The sequence below is a fragment of the Cricetulus griseus genome, chromosome 2 (assembly GCF_003668045.3).
Source record: "Cricetulus griseus strain 17A/GY chromosome 2, alternate assembly CriGri-PICRH-1.0, whole genome shotgun sequence".
Classification (NCBI taxonomy): domain Eukaryota; kingdom Metazoa; phylum Chordata; class Mammalia; order Rodentia; family Cricetidae; genus Cricetulus; species Cricetulus griseus.
The window spans coordinates 276,695,548-276,709,315 of NC_048595.1; positions in this window are offsets into that span (position 1 = coordinate 276,695,548).

Genomic DNA, 13,768 nt, shown 5'->3' on the forward strand with positions numbered 1-13,768 from the left:
TTACAATTCTTCCATGTCAAAAACAGATAAAAATACCTGTAAACAAACTCAAATCATACTGAAGAGAATGCCCCCTTAAAAATTCATAGACAATCTTAAAAACTGAGCCATTTATTGAATACCAGTATGCTGTGTGCTACTACACAAGTTTTAATTAAAGTAGGAGAGGATAGAGTGTTTTGCTAAATGCTTATGAATCAATGTCAGGGCCTCGATAGGAAACTGTTACCATACACAAATGAAACATTTAGAGGAATCCGGAAACACACTTTGCCAGCACAGGAGATCATCCAGTTCAATGGCTAAATTTATTCCATTAATAAGGCATAAACTGAAGCTTGTAAATGTCATTTGGTCTTAAACCCTAGCAGATACAATCAATTATGATTAATTGCCTTATACTCAGGATGACAAAGAATTGTATGGCATTTACCTTTTTTCCCCTTGCAAATTGCTCTTGAGGTATTTCTACTCCCCACAGCTCCTCAATCAACACTTGTTTCCCAAAACTTGCTCATGTAACATTCCAATAGGTTCAGCCAGTACTCTTGGAGAGTCTGCTACAGCATGTGCTAGGTACTGGTTCAGGCTCTTAGACTGTCAAGAGCACGGAAAGAAAGGATGGAAGTCTGGTGGAATTGTTGCCTTTTTAACCAAGCAGTTATATAAAGGATTGGCTATATTGCTAGAGTATGATGGAAGTCATTTATCAGGTAAATAATCTTGAAAGCAATCTAGTCTTAATGGACTGCACCTTCAAGAAACATGACACCAGATTTACTAACGAAGAAATGGGCTGGCACTCAGAATACGTCCTGTGTGCCTCATGACAGTGAAGATAGAATGCAAAGGGACAAAGTTGAAAGGGCCTCAATAAAATGTATCCTGGGCATATTATTCTTGAAGTTTATGAAAAAGGCTATCAAAATATCACTTTCTCATAAATCACTGTTTTGGGGGCCAGATCATTTTCATCACTCTAAAACCAAGACTAGGGCTGTGATAAAAGTTTAAAGACATGATAATAATCATGAGCATGCAGGATTGTACCTCCGAAGCTGCAGGCCCCCGGGAGCATGGCAGCAGTTTAGTTTGGTGTGTCATCTGCCTTTCATAAGAATATTTCTCTTCTATCAGGCTGGAGAAACCCACAGAAACAGCTGACTTGAACAAGGGGGAGCTCGTGGGCCCCAAACTGATAGCATAGGACTGTTCCAGACCCCCTGATCATGGGTATCAGTTAGGAGGCCTTGGCAGTCTATGGGCCTCGGGCAGTGGATCAGTATTTATCCCTAGTATATGAATGGACTTTGGGAGCCCATTCCACATAGAAGGATACTCTCTCAGCCCAGACACATGGGGGAGGGCCTAGGCCCTGCTCCAAATGATAGGACAGACTTTGAAGATGTCCCATGGAAGGCCTCACCCTCCCTGGGGAGCAGAAAGGAGATACGATGGGAGGGTCAGTGGGGGGAAAGGGAGGAGGGGAGGGAGAGGAAATTGGTTTTGACATGTAAAACAAGCTTGTTTTTAATTTAAATAAAAAGGGAAAACAATAGATGTGTCTGCATTATGGAATACTACTGAATAGTCAGCAATAAAAGACATTGAAATATTGATGAATGTAACAAATGAATAGATCTCAAAATAGGATTACTAATAAATGACAGAAAGCATTACACAGAAATTCATACCATATATACCATTTACATGCATTTCATTATTTTCCTTTGAAGTTTTATCTAGCAATACAGAGCAAAATTTATAAACTGACCAAGTTTCTGAATAACAATAATTTTATATATAAAAAGAAAGTGTTCTGTTAAACTACTGTGGTATAAGGAGATGAAAAGAGTGATTTCATCTGGAGTAAGAGTTAGAAAATGAAAAGCATTATGAAGAAATGTAGGGAGACAAAAAAAGAATATTTCTCTTGTTTCTGTTGCTGTTGGATTCTTAAAGTGTGGAACTAGCAATTGGATATCTGAGAGCACAACTGAAATAAATGTATAAATACTTCATGGAGGCACATGAAATGGAGATAGTACTGATTTCCTTTTTTTGTGACTTGGTGTACAAAGAAGTTGGTTATGAGCCCAGCTTGAGGCAAGCATGTGAAGTGGCTGCAAATTGTCATTAGAAATTGCTTTCTGCACCTGCTTTCACTTCTCTTTCAAAATTTCTGTCACTGTCCCCACCAGTCATGTACACACACACACACACACACACACAGAGAGAGAGAGAGAGAGAGAGAGAGAGAGAGAGAGAGAGAGAGAGAGAGAGAGACACCCTCCTATAACTTTCTTGTATCTTATTCCCAAAGAGCCTGGTTTAGCTATTTCTCAACCCAGTTGAGACGATCGAATGTGTATCGGAGTCCCCAGGGCTTAGCATGGCACTTGGAACAGTGAATGTGCTCAATAAATCTTTCATGAATGAATGAAGCTTCAATAGGATGCCAGATAAAAGCGGCTTAGTGTGTTTCTGAAGTGGGATGTCTACAGTTAAATAAGAAATTCATAAAGGTAGACTCTTCAATGACAAGATTTCTGCCAGTGAGTGGTTAAACACTGCTAAGGCAAGTAGGTAGTCCCAGCTAGCTACCGTTAAAAAAATCTTCTATGCAAATTGTTTGCCAGCAGAAAATAAAGCCTCTGCATTTCTAGACTTCTGGATCTATCAAAACCAGGAGTAATAAGTCAAAAATCTGTCATTGTAGTCATTCATCTCCTCTCTCTTCTGGGCTAAACTGACAAGAAGGGATGCTTCTTCCCCAGGCCACTGAGGAAAGAGAGACTTACTGAATGGCTCAGTGGTAGACTGGCACTTTGATGATGTCACTTCCTGTAGTCTTTCTTCCCAAACAAATCTGCTTCACCATGTTTACCCTAGCTTCATGACATTGGGGCACATGTCAGAACATGCCAGAATATTTTTCAAGTAGAAGTTGTTAATTTTTATTTTTACTTAACTGACTATTTTTTAGCTTGCTAGTAACTTTTGTAATTTCTGATTTCTCTAAGGAAATTACATTTGTATTTTCCAATGCTTCCCCCATCCCCAGTTAAAACACTATATATAGAAGTTGGTAGTTAACATAATTCTTGTTAAATGAGGTGCTTAATTCCAAACCAAAGTGCAGAGAAGGTGATTAATATTCTGAGTGAACACTATCATCTCATGAAGAGTGTTCAGGCAGGACAATCTGTAAATAGCTCTGGTCCTATTTTCTCTCACCAGCAGCATCTATGTTTTAGTCACTTTGCCGCTCACATGCTATTATTTTCTTTATGCACTAACACACAGGGGGAAACACAGATGGAAAGGATTGTTCTTCAGTAGGGTACCCCTTTATTTTTCTTTCTGTAGAGGACTAGAGGGCAAATATTTAGACACTATGGGTCTTAGAGTCTCTGACATTGTAACCTAAAGGCAATACTATACTATATAAAACAAGCAAATGGCATGACTTTGCCAACTGGTTTGCAAGCAGAGATTTGGTCTAGGACCCTAGTTTGCTGACCTCTACTCCCTAGGATAAACTCCTTGGGGCAGTTGATTTCCCCATGGTCTTGTCCAGTCCACCTCTTCATTTTCACTTCTTCTGTTGGCTCATGTGGATCACACTTGGGGGAAAAAGTCCAACCTGTCCCCACACAGTGTTGGTTAACCTGTGTCCACACAGTCACCTGTGATGAATTTTATATAATAGCATCCAGGAGGATGTGTTATCGACATCAAATTATTCGGTCTTTGACAGTGGAGATAGTATCAGAGTTACAATGTAGCTCAGTGTCTGCGTATGTGTCACATGGTCCGTTCTCAGTAATATCATATGTACTTGAAAGGGAGAGCAGGGGAAGCAGGAGGATGGAACTCTCTTTGGGTATAATTTTCAGTGAAGTTTCATTGTCTCTAAAATAGTATGTGTGTCCGGTGAAGAGGTGACAAAGAAAAATAGAAATTGTAAAGAAAATGGGTGGATTGAGGGAGGAAGTGGGAAGTAGAAAGTTGTCCAAAATTGAGAATGTTCACCGAGAGCTACTGAGACTGCACACATCAGAATTACTGGTATTACCCCCAAATAAACCAGCATCATAAAATATATGCCTTAAGCAGTGAAATAAAAGGTTACTGTGGCAAAAAAGCAATTCAGCAATGCATTTGTAGTACCTCTGGGGCTCTAGAATTTATGACAGGGAAATGAACCAGAAGTAAATGAATCAAAAGCCATAATAAGGAGTAACTGAAAACTACAATTTAGTTAATAATGTACCTTATTATGAAGTACATCTAGCTGCATTGTGAATTAATTCTCTCTTGCTTTCTCTTTCCCGTGATTTTTTTTTTCAAATCATTCCTATAGTATAAAGGATCATATAATGACATTTCCTGTGTGGTTTCATTTCATTGTAACCTAGCACTAGAGTGAAAATCTTCCCATCCTAAAAGAAAGTGTGACCTGTCAGGAGCTAGTCTCAAACATAGTCATGTTTTCTTAGTCAAGAAAGGGTTAACCCCAAATATTTTTAGTGGTGGGTAACATTCATCAAACTGTCAAAGACTGGAATAATATTAATATGTTGATATAAAATCTACCTTAAACTGTCGTCCACATACATCACTCCAATGTTCTTCAGACATGTCTACTACAGGGGCTTAAATCTAGGTAGTGAAAGGAGCAATCACCTTTCAATACTGATTTACTGGTGCCTTTTGTCCCCACTGAAGAGACAGGTAAAGGGAAACTTTGGCATCACCCACAAAACAACATACAGCATTGTCACGTACCCAAGAAATCTTTGTTTGCAATTAACTTTCAGCCCTATACCATTAGATATTCAATGAAGAGTATTCTGATTTTATACTAGATAAAATTTTGCAGTGGCACATTTTATTTGATGGCAAGTTGCATTTGACATTCATTTTCAGAGCTCTTATTACTAAACCTTTTCACTTACTCCAAAGTGATCAGGTTTGTAATATTAAGAAATAAAATGTGCTAGTTAAAGATGGCAGATTACTAACATAAGAAGACATAATACATCTAGAATGAAATATGTGAGCTTGTTCCAGTGGAAGAGTCAAGGTCTGCAGGGATGAAGGTGTTTCCCTTTCTTCAATGGTTACAGCCTCTCTTAAGGGAATTTCTGATGTCAATCATAAAAATAGGAAGAGGCTCTCAGACAAGACTATAAAGATGAGTGTTAGGTGGGGTGGAAAAACACTGTATTTGTCTGAGTTTTTCTCCTTTGCCCTAACCAGAGCACTATAATTGTCTAGTTGTATGTCCAGGAAACATGAATATGATGACATTGACTTTAGGAAAGTAGGCTCAAAAATAGAAATAGGAAGGGTTAGACACTGTGAGCAAAGCAAACAGCTACTGTTTGTTAAGAGGAAAATTCTGCAGTCATACTATCTGCAGTGATTGAATGTGAACTGTCTTCCAAAGCCATATGTTTAGCACATGTAGTTCCCAGCTGGTAGCACTGTTTTCAGAGGCTGTGGAAACTTCAGGAGGAAGGAGCCTTGTTGTAGGAAATGGGTCACTGTTGTAGAGCTTTTGATGACCCATACAGATGCAAGCAAGTTTCCATACCACAATACCTTTACCACCATGAAGGGGATGACCACCACAAACCATGAGACACATGAATCCTTCTTAAGTTGTTCTAGTGGAGTAATTTATCATAGCAATGAGAAAAATGACTAACAGTATGCCATAGGAATAGTGTTCTTGTGTATGATTTTATTTTAGTGGCTGAGAACTTAAGTAAGTATTAATTAAATGTCTCAGCCTTGGTGGTGCAACACCACTAGGAACACACATCAGGTCTAGGTTGAGGCTTCTGCTAGGTATTTGAAGGCAGAAATGTTTTCTAAGACCAGTGTGGATTCAGGAGTGGGTAATAATGAATGCTTTCAAGGGTGAGTGAGACTCAAGATATGGTTGGGCCTCTAAGTCTGGGGACCATCATCTATAGAGCGTGCAATATGTAGCATGGTGTCTACAGCATTCATATAGTTATTCTTCAGTTTGCAACCTTGGCTCATTTTTAAAAGAGCCATGGCTTCTCAGGCCAACCTGGAACTTTCCAAAATGATGTAGGTTATTTCAGGGTCTATTTCCAGATAAGACTGAAACAAAGTCATTCCAAACCTCCAGACCCTGTAACAACACACTGGCTTATAACATGACCTCTGTGATTTTCAACTATGAGAACAGGTCTTCTGATACCATTGAGTGTGGAATCTCACCATGTCTAATAGCACTAGTTGAAACTGTACCACCAACTTTTAAGGAGGTTAGTTTGATTTCTCAGCTTCATATTTTTCTAGTATTGTTTGCTTTCCATATCTGTATGTTCTGAAACCACAGATTGGATAGTCCTGGAATTGAAACTTTCATGAAGAAGTTGTCTATTCCAAACTTTAATTTTCTATGTCATGCCATAAACAATACATTATAATAACCTTTTACAAATGCCTTTAAAATTTGCATAGCATGAAGATATTGGAAGGCAGAGTAAGGAATCTAAAGGTAATTGAAAACACATGGGAGGAAATGCATGAGTTATATGAGCAACAATACCATTTCAGATTAGAGACTTTACTGTCACAACTTTTGATGTCTGTAGGAAGTTCTGGACACCCCCAACTCCCTACCACCACCAGACATACATATTTACTGTTACTCAAAACTTATACTTTAAAACATTTTTAAATGTTCTTTAGGGGCATCAAGATGGCTTAGTAGTAAAGGTCCCTGACACCAAGCCTGACAACCTAAGTTTAATCCACAGGATTCATATTGTTGAAGGAGCAAACTGACTCCTGAGAGTTGTTTGACCTTTAATAGCTGCTGTGGCACAAATGTAAAAAAAAAATTACTACATTGGTGTACATCAAGCCTGGCAAGTATATAGAGAGTATACATATAAAAGCTCCCACCTGGCTGTTCTAAATCACTTAATCCTGGACATTCCCATTAGTGCCAAAGGGAAAATACTTCTGTCTTTTCACTCATGCTCAGTCACTCTTACCAAACCCACAATCAAATTCTCAAGGTTCTAAAGAAATTGGAATATTGAACTATTCATCACTAGGTAGCCCACAAAGCTCAGTGCAGAATCATTTTTGTCTGTTCTCAGGTATGTTTCTAGGATGTGCTGGAATTGAGCAGATGCAACGTTTGGATGATAAAATGTCCCTGAGTTCCCCGAGGAAGCAGTGTGTCACCAGCCAGTGGACTCTTCCTTTTCCTCAACCAGCAGTAAAATGGAAACAAACATTTTCAGTATCATTATTTTCATTGACATAATATGTTAGACTTTCAAAAAGCTTAAATTATTTTAATAGCCATCTGCTTGTAAAGCAAACACATAAACAAGATGCTGAGGAGGTTTTCCTACATTGTTTTTCTTTCTAATGCCTGTTTGGGGAGGAAAAAAATACAACTCACTATCCCCTGAAATTATCTCTGAAACCTCATCATTACATCAATCAAATCTTAATTAATTATTAATATCATAGAGTTCACATTTGACAATTACTGTATAATATTGGTTAAAAGTTTTCTGATTGCCCATCACAAAGAGTCTGCAAAGATGAGTTTTATTTATTTACTTATCTATTTATTTGCTTGTTTATTTTGAGACACTGTCTTATTTGGACTAAGCTGGCCTTGAACTTGCTATGTAGTCCAGGATGACCTTGAACTTCAGTTTCCTTACAGGTGGGAATCACCTGTCTTGATGTTTTATTTTTATCATCCCCTTTTACAGATGCACAGACAAAGAAACAGAGGCACAAACTGCTTATATAATTTACTGAGAGCCTTGCCATCATTGAGTGACAGGGGGAGAACTCAAATCTGGGCACTTGGGGACTTGCCACTACAGGCATGATTTTACCCACTGTAGTAAGGCAATATGCACCTCTCTAGATCATACCTGTTGGGCATATTGATTACTTGAAACCCAGGGCAATGTTTAGTAACAAAACAAGAAGATACTCTTCCCTCTAACAGGAGAAATGTTAATGCTAGGAGAGACTACATAACATTCACAGCCCAGGTGACTTTACCTTCCCTCAAGTAGCTACCCTAAAAATTTAAATTCTTTTCTTTCATCTTGTTTCAAATTTATCATTCTTTTTCAAGGTGCTATCCAAGCCTGAATTCTAACTGCCCACAAGAGTTACTCATCACCGAATCACACACCACTGAGTACTCCCATGTGTACAGTGAGTGCACATACTAACAAATTGTGCTTTTGTGTCTCTATCTTGTCAGTTAATTTTACATGTCCCCAAGTCATTACAGGTAGAGATAAAAGAAGAAAAGAACAAAAAAAAAAAACCAGAATTGCATCTGCTTGTGACAATGAAGTAGGTGTCATCACCTTCCATTTTATATCCAATCATGAAACATGAGAGCTTGCCAGACCTCACATGTTTCTGAGTACAGTTGGTTTTATAAATCTGTGGTTCTGCATCCACTGATTTGACTGATTGCAGAGAGAAAATACAGCATTTTAAAATGTAACCTGTATCAAATACATATTCAATTTATTTTCTTTATTCACTTAACAATGTAGTGTAATGTTTGCATATATTCCATATATTTCATGTTGTATTAATCATTTTAAGTTCCCTAGGGGAGGAAATTTGACGATGGGCACAGGTTGTTCACAATCACCATTTTATCCACCAGACTTAGGTACCCACAATTTTGGTATGATTGAAGGTAGGAGCCCTGGAACAGATTTTCTCAATGTGCAAAGGGACAAGTGCAGAATATTTGTTTCATGAACTTTACTCCTTTTCTATAAGCTTCATTCATCTACAGCTTAATGTTGATGAAACGTTAAAAATCTTCGGCATGTATTCTGAGAGCTATTTTAGAGTGAGAAATAATTTAAGAGCTAATTCTAGAGTTTCTGGAAGAAGCTTTCCCAAGCACTTTACATTTCACTGAGGAAATCACTAATTAAATTTAGGACCAAGCTCTCAGGGTGCCTGTAAGTGTGACTTGTTACTCAGAGGCAAGCCTTGAGCTGGGGTCAGCCTGCACCAGTTTCATCCTGGGAATAGTGTGTGTGGAGGTGTTAGTAAAGAACTTGGGTCAGGACTGGTGCCTGGGGAGGCTGTGTTCTCATCTAGGAAATTAGCTGAAAATGGCATAGGAAGCTATGTCCAGTTATAAACAACCATATTTGATTTCTTGGCATAAGAATTAGAATAATAAGTTGTTAAGCTACCAATGGTAACCAATTCTAATACTTTTATTTATAGAGTTATGTTATTGTGGAAACACCTAGAATAATATTGTCTTATATAAGTGGTTGGGGAATGCAGTGACTATACAAGGGAAAGGCTGGAGGCTGGTTTCTACTCCTGGATTTGTCATTTATTCAGCTATATTTCAACTGTATTTACTGTGTCATCTATAAACTACTGTAAGGCACAAATGAGAGGAAGAAAAGGACAATTAGTTAAAATGGTCACCAGGAAGGCAAAGAACAGCAGGAAAACTCCCTGCAATTAGATAACAAGTGAAAACAACAGCTGACACTTCCTACCCCAGCAGGGCCCCTTGGTTTATAATGACATTGCCCTTTATGGCAGAGCCAGACCGTGAACAGTGTGATGTGGAGGAATACTAATAAGCTCCAGCCGGACTTTCTCCCAACAACAGTGCCTCCTCTCTGCTTCACAGAGATGCAGAACTCATCCACTTCGTGTGGGTTGGGGGTTTGCTTAGGGAAGCTTCTGGAAAAGGTAAAGCTAACATGGAATACTATACATCTTAGTCACAAACATTTTTGGGCAGGTAATGTGTCATGAAACATATTTTATTTATAATATATAGTTATGAGTGGACACAGATAGATAGATAGATAGATAGATAGATAGATAGATAGATAGAGAGCAACCAGCTTTTCATAGTTGTGACAAATGCCTAAAAGAAGCAGCTAATAAACTGATTTATTTTAATAAATTTATTGCAGCTCAGGATTTGACAGGTTTCATTTTTTTCATCCATGCTTGGTTGGTTTCCTTGTTTCTGGATCATGGCTCAGGTCTAAGTTCAATAAAGCAAGAAAAAGAGAAAGTAAGTTGAATGCTAGCATTCACTCCTCTCACCTTCCTGGCTGTGGATGCAATGTGACCAGCTGCCTCACATTCCTGCTACTATGCCATCCTAGCCATGAGGAATTCCATCCTCAAACTGAACCAAAATTAACACTGCTAAGACAAAGACATCAGAAGTCAATGCTCAGCTAAGCAACTGGATTGTCTTGTGACTAAAGACTTGTTTTAGGCAATCTGTGACTTTCCTAACCTTGAATAGTTATGAGTAGAGCTGTCTTGGTCTGTTTGAGGTGCTCTAGTAAAACACCACAGACTTCGAGGACTGTAGATTGCACAAATCTATTTCTCAGAGTTCTGAAAGATGAGGAAACAGAGATCAAAATTCAAGCAGGGGATATTCCTGACTCCTAGACATTTATCGTCTCACTACAACCTGACATGGAAAAAGTAGGTGTGACTTTAAGCCTCTCTTAAAGGGCTCTTACTAAAGCCTCTCATTGAGGTCTCTACCCTCAGGACCCAATGATCTCCCAATGACTCCTTCTTCCAAAACATGTATGTTCGGGTTACATTTTAACATGTATGATTTGGGTGGGAGGGAATTATACATGTTGAGTCTCCAGAGGGGCTTTCTTCACAGTGATGTTACCTGCTGAACCCCCTCAACTGATCTAATGATTCTTTTAAATCTCTCATTAATACATTCCCATGACTGTCTCAACAAAGACAAAACCTAAACTCTCCATGAAAGCCTCCCAGACCTTCTATAATCTGACACCCTCCTTGTTCCTCTGATGTTGAGACAGCACTGTCTTCTGCACACTGGTTGTGTGATTGTTATGATAATTAACAATTGCAAAGCACACAGAACAGTGCTTGATGGACAGCCAGTCTTTGAGTAATATTGTCACTGTTGTTACTGTCACTTGGGTAGGCTGGCTGCCTGCCCACTGTCTGCCAGGGAGAAACTGAGAAAGAATCACTGTCTGAAGCAAGCACAGGGAACTGTTTAGCAATATGCACCTCCATGCTGTTTGTCAGGAGCTGTCCTTGGTGCTGATGTATTTGGCGTGCCCTGCACAGGCCTCTGACAGTAGACTGAAGAAGTTTAGGGGAGGTATGCCAATATCTAGGAAAGGCTCCTCCCATATAGGTTGCAAGAGCAAGGGGGTAACTGGTGTGTCACTGAAACATCATGGAGAGCAATATACACAAAGGTCAGTGTGCAAAAGACAGTGATGGCTACAAGGCCAGAGAAACGAGAGGTCAGAATTTGGAGGGTCTTGGAGGCCTTCATAGGGATTTCAGATCTTGTTCTTAGTGAGATAGTCATTGGAGATGTAACTGCTTTAATGGAATCACTTGGGCACACAAGAGGGCTCAGCAGATAAAGGAACTTGTTGTATAAGCTTTATGTTACAAATTCAATCTCCAGAACCCAGATAAAGATACAAGGAGAGAATGGTCTCACCCCCAAAATTGTTTCCTGACCTCCACATACCCTTCTGGGTCTGTATTCATGGCTCTCCCTTTATCCAAGCTGGTTGGTTTTCAGTGATGGAAAATGAATTCAAACCATGAGGTTTTAAAGAAGGAGACATACACAGAGAAAGATAATATACAGCCAAACTGGAAAGGACTTTTGGAATATGGGCCCCATGATACTTTGTTTCTATCCTTCCTAATTATTTCCCTAGGGTCAGATGCATATCTAGGGAAATTATCTCCCCTGTCTCCACAGGGTACATGGCTGTGGTCACTTCTGAGACTAGTACTTGGAGTGAACATGGACCTCTATTTCCTGTGGAATCCAGGGGGCTCTTGAAGGAGAGTCTCTTTGGTAGCTGAGATCTGACATACCTACTCAATGACAGACTGCCTGAGGCTTTCTGAGGTAAGCCTGTTTGCTTCTCAGCCCCACATTAAGTCTTGATGAAAATAGCCTGGCTGAGAGATGTGTTAGTCAGACCTTTCATCACTGTGAAAAAGGACCTGAAAGCTGCAATTTGAGGGAGGGAAGGAGGACTTATTTTGTCTCATGATGTCAGAGGTTATAGGGTGTGGGCAGCTGATTCCATTGCCATGGTCTTCATGAAAGATATGTGGAAAGTATGTGGTAGACCAAAGCCACTCAACTGCTGATGGAAATGAACCAGAGATAGACAAGAAGGAGTCAGGAACTAAGGTACATCTTTCCAGTGGCACACTTTGCTCAACTAAGCCCCACCTTCTATAATTCTATTACCTCTCAATCATTAAGATTTTCAGCCATCAATAGATTAAGAGAATCTGTGTGCTGCACAGTCATTTGGGACAGGAAAATTAATTGGATATAATTACATGTAGCCCTTATGATCCAATCATTTCCCCTGTCTTAATTCCTATTATTATGTTGTGATTAAATACCTCACCAAAAAGCATTTTTTAGGGGGAAAAGTCTATTCAGCTTACAAATTGAGATTATAGTTCATCATAGCAGGGAAGCCACAGAGTTTGAAGCAGCCAGTCACATCCACAATCAATAACAAAACAAATGGAAACAGATGTGTGCATGCTCCCTTGCTGTGCTCAGCTCCATCTCCCACTGGTACAGGTCAGGAACTCTTTTGCCTAAGACTGACACCACCCACAGTGGGCTGAGTCTTTCTACACTGATTAACTTAAGACAATGCCAGTGGATATACCCAAGTACCAATCAGATGGGGTGATTCTCGGTTGTGTTAATAAGTTAGTTGCTCATTAAAAATATCATGTTCCCCAAAGTCCCTCTTATGGACACTGTTGTTACTGGGTCCAAGCCCTCAAAGTGTGAGCTTTTTGGTGTTACACTTCATATATCAGCCATAGCAAAGCATTAAACATTTAGATCAACCTCATTGAATTTAGTAAGGTTCTTTCTTGTTTTCAAGACCTGTTACACTTCATACTCACAATCCTCTCTGAAAACAAGTAACACAAAAGTGTAGTTTCTAGCATTTTCCTCTTTTCTTCCATCCCCCAATGTTTGTGGTGACAAAAGGGCTTTCAGAGAGGGCCAGTCATTAATCAAAGCCAGAAAGTGGCCCCTTCAGGCTTGGAGTCCTCATTCAGTCTTATCACTGGGAGATAGGTGCCCCCCTACCGGCACAGTAAAACACATCTATCTGATAGCGACTTGCTGAAGTCAAATGCCAATGATACAATAGCTTTTATTACAAAGTTTCCTGGAACATGCAGGCAGCTTCTTTGACAAAGAAACTGGGGGGAAAAGCAGAGGGGAAAAAAAAGACAACTCTCAGACTGAAAAATTCGAACTACTGCTGATGGTTATCACTGGAGACTATTTTAAAATGCTTTGGGCTGTAAACATCCATACTGTATCCCAAAGAAGAAAGGGCACTGTAAAATAACAAACTAAATCAAATAAACAAAGGGCCACCTCTACAACACCCCTGTAGGGAATGGCAACTTGTGGGAATGTCTGGTTTCCTGTTTCTCATGTGGTCTGCCCCATCAACAGAGTGTGTCCACAGCATCACCCTGACATGTCAACAACAAGGACCTGACCTAAAGAGTTGAGTCAGTCACACAAACCAAATTTGACCTGATGAGAATTTGAAATTTTGGATCCCATTTTACTCTAGGCAGTATCAGAACTGACAGCTTTCTCAGCTTTGTTTTTCTGCAGTCT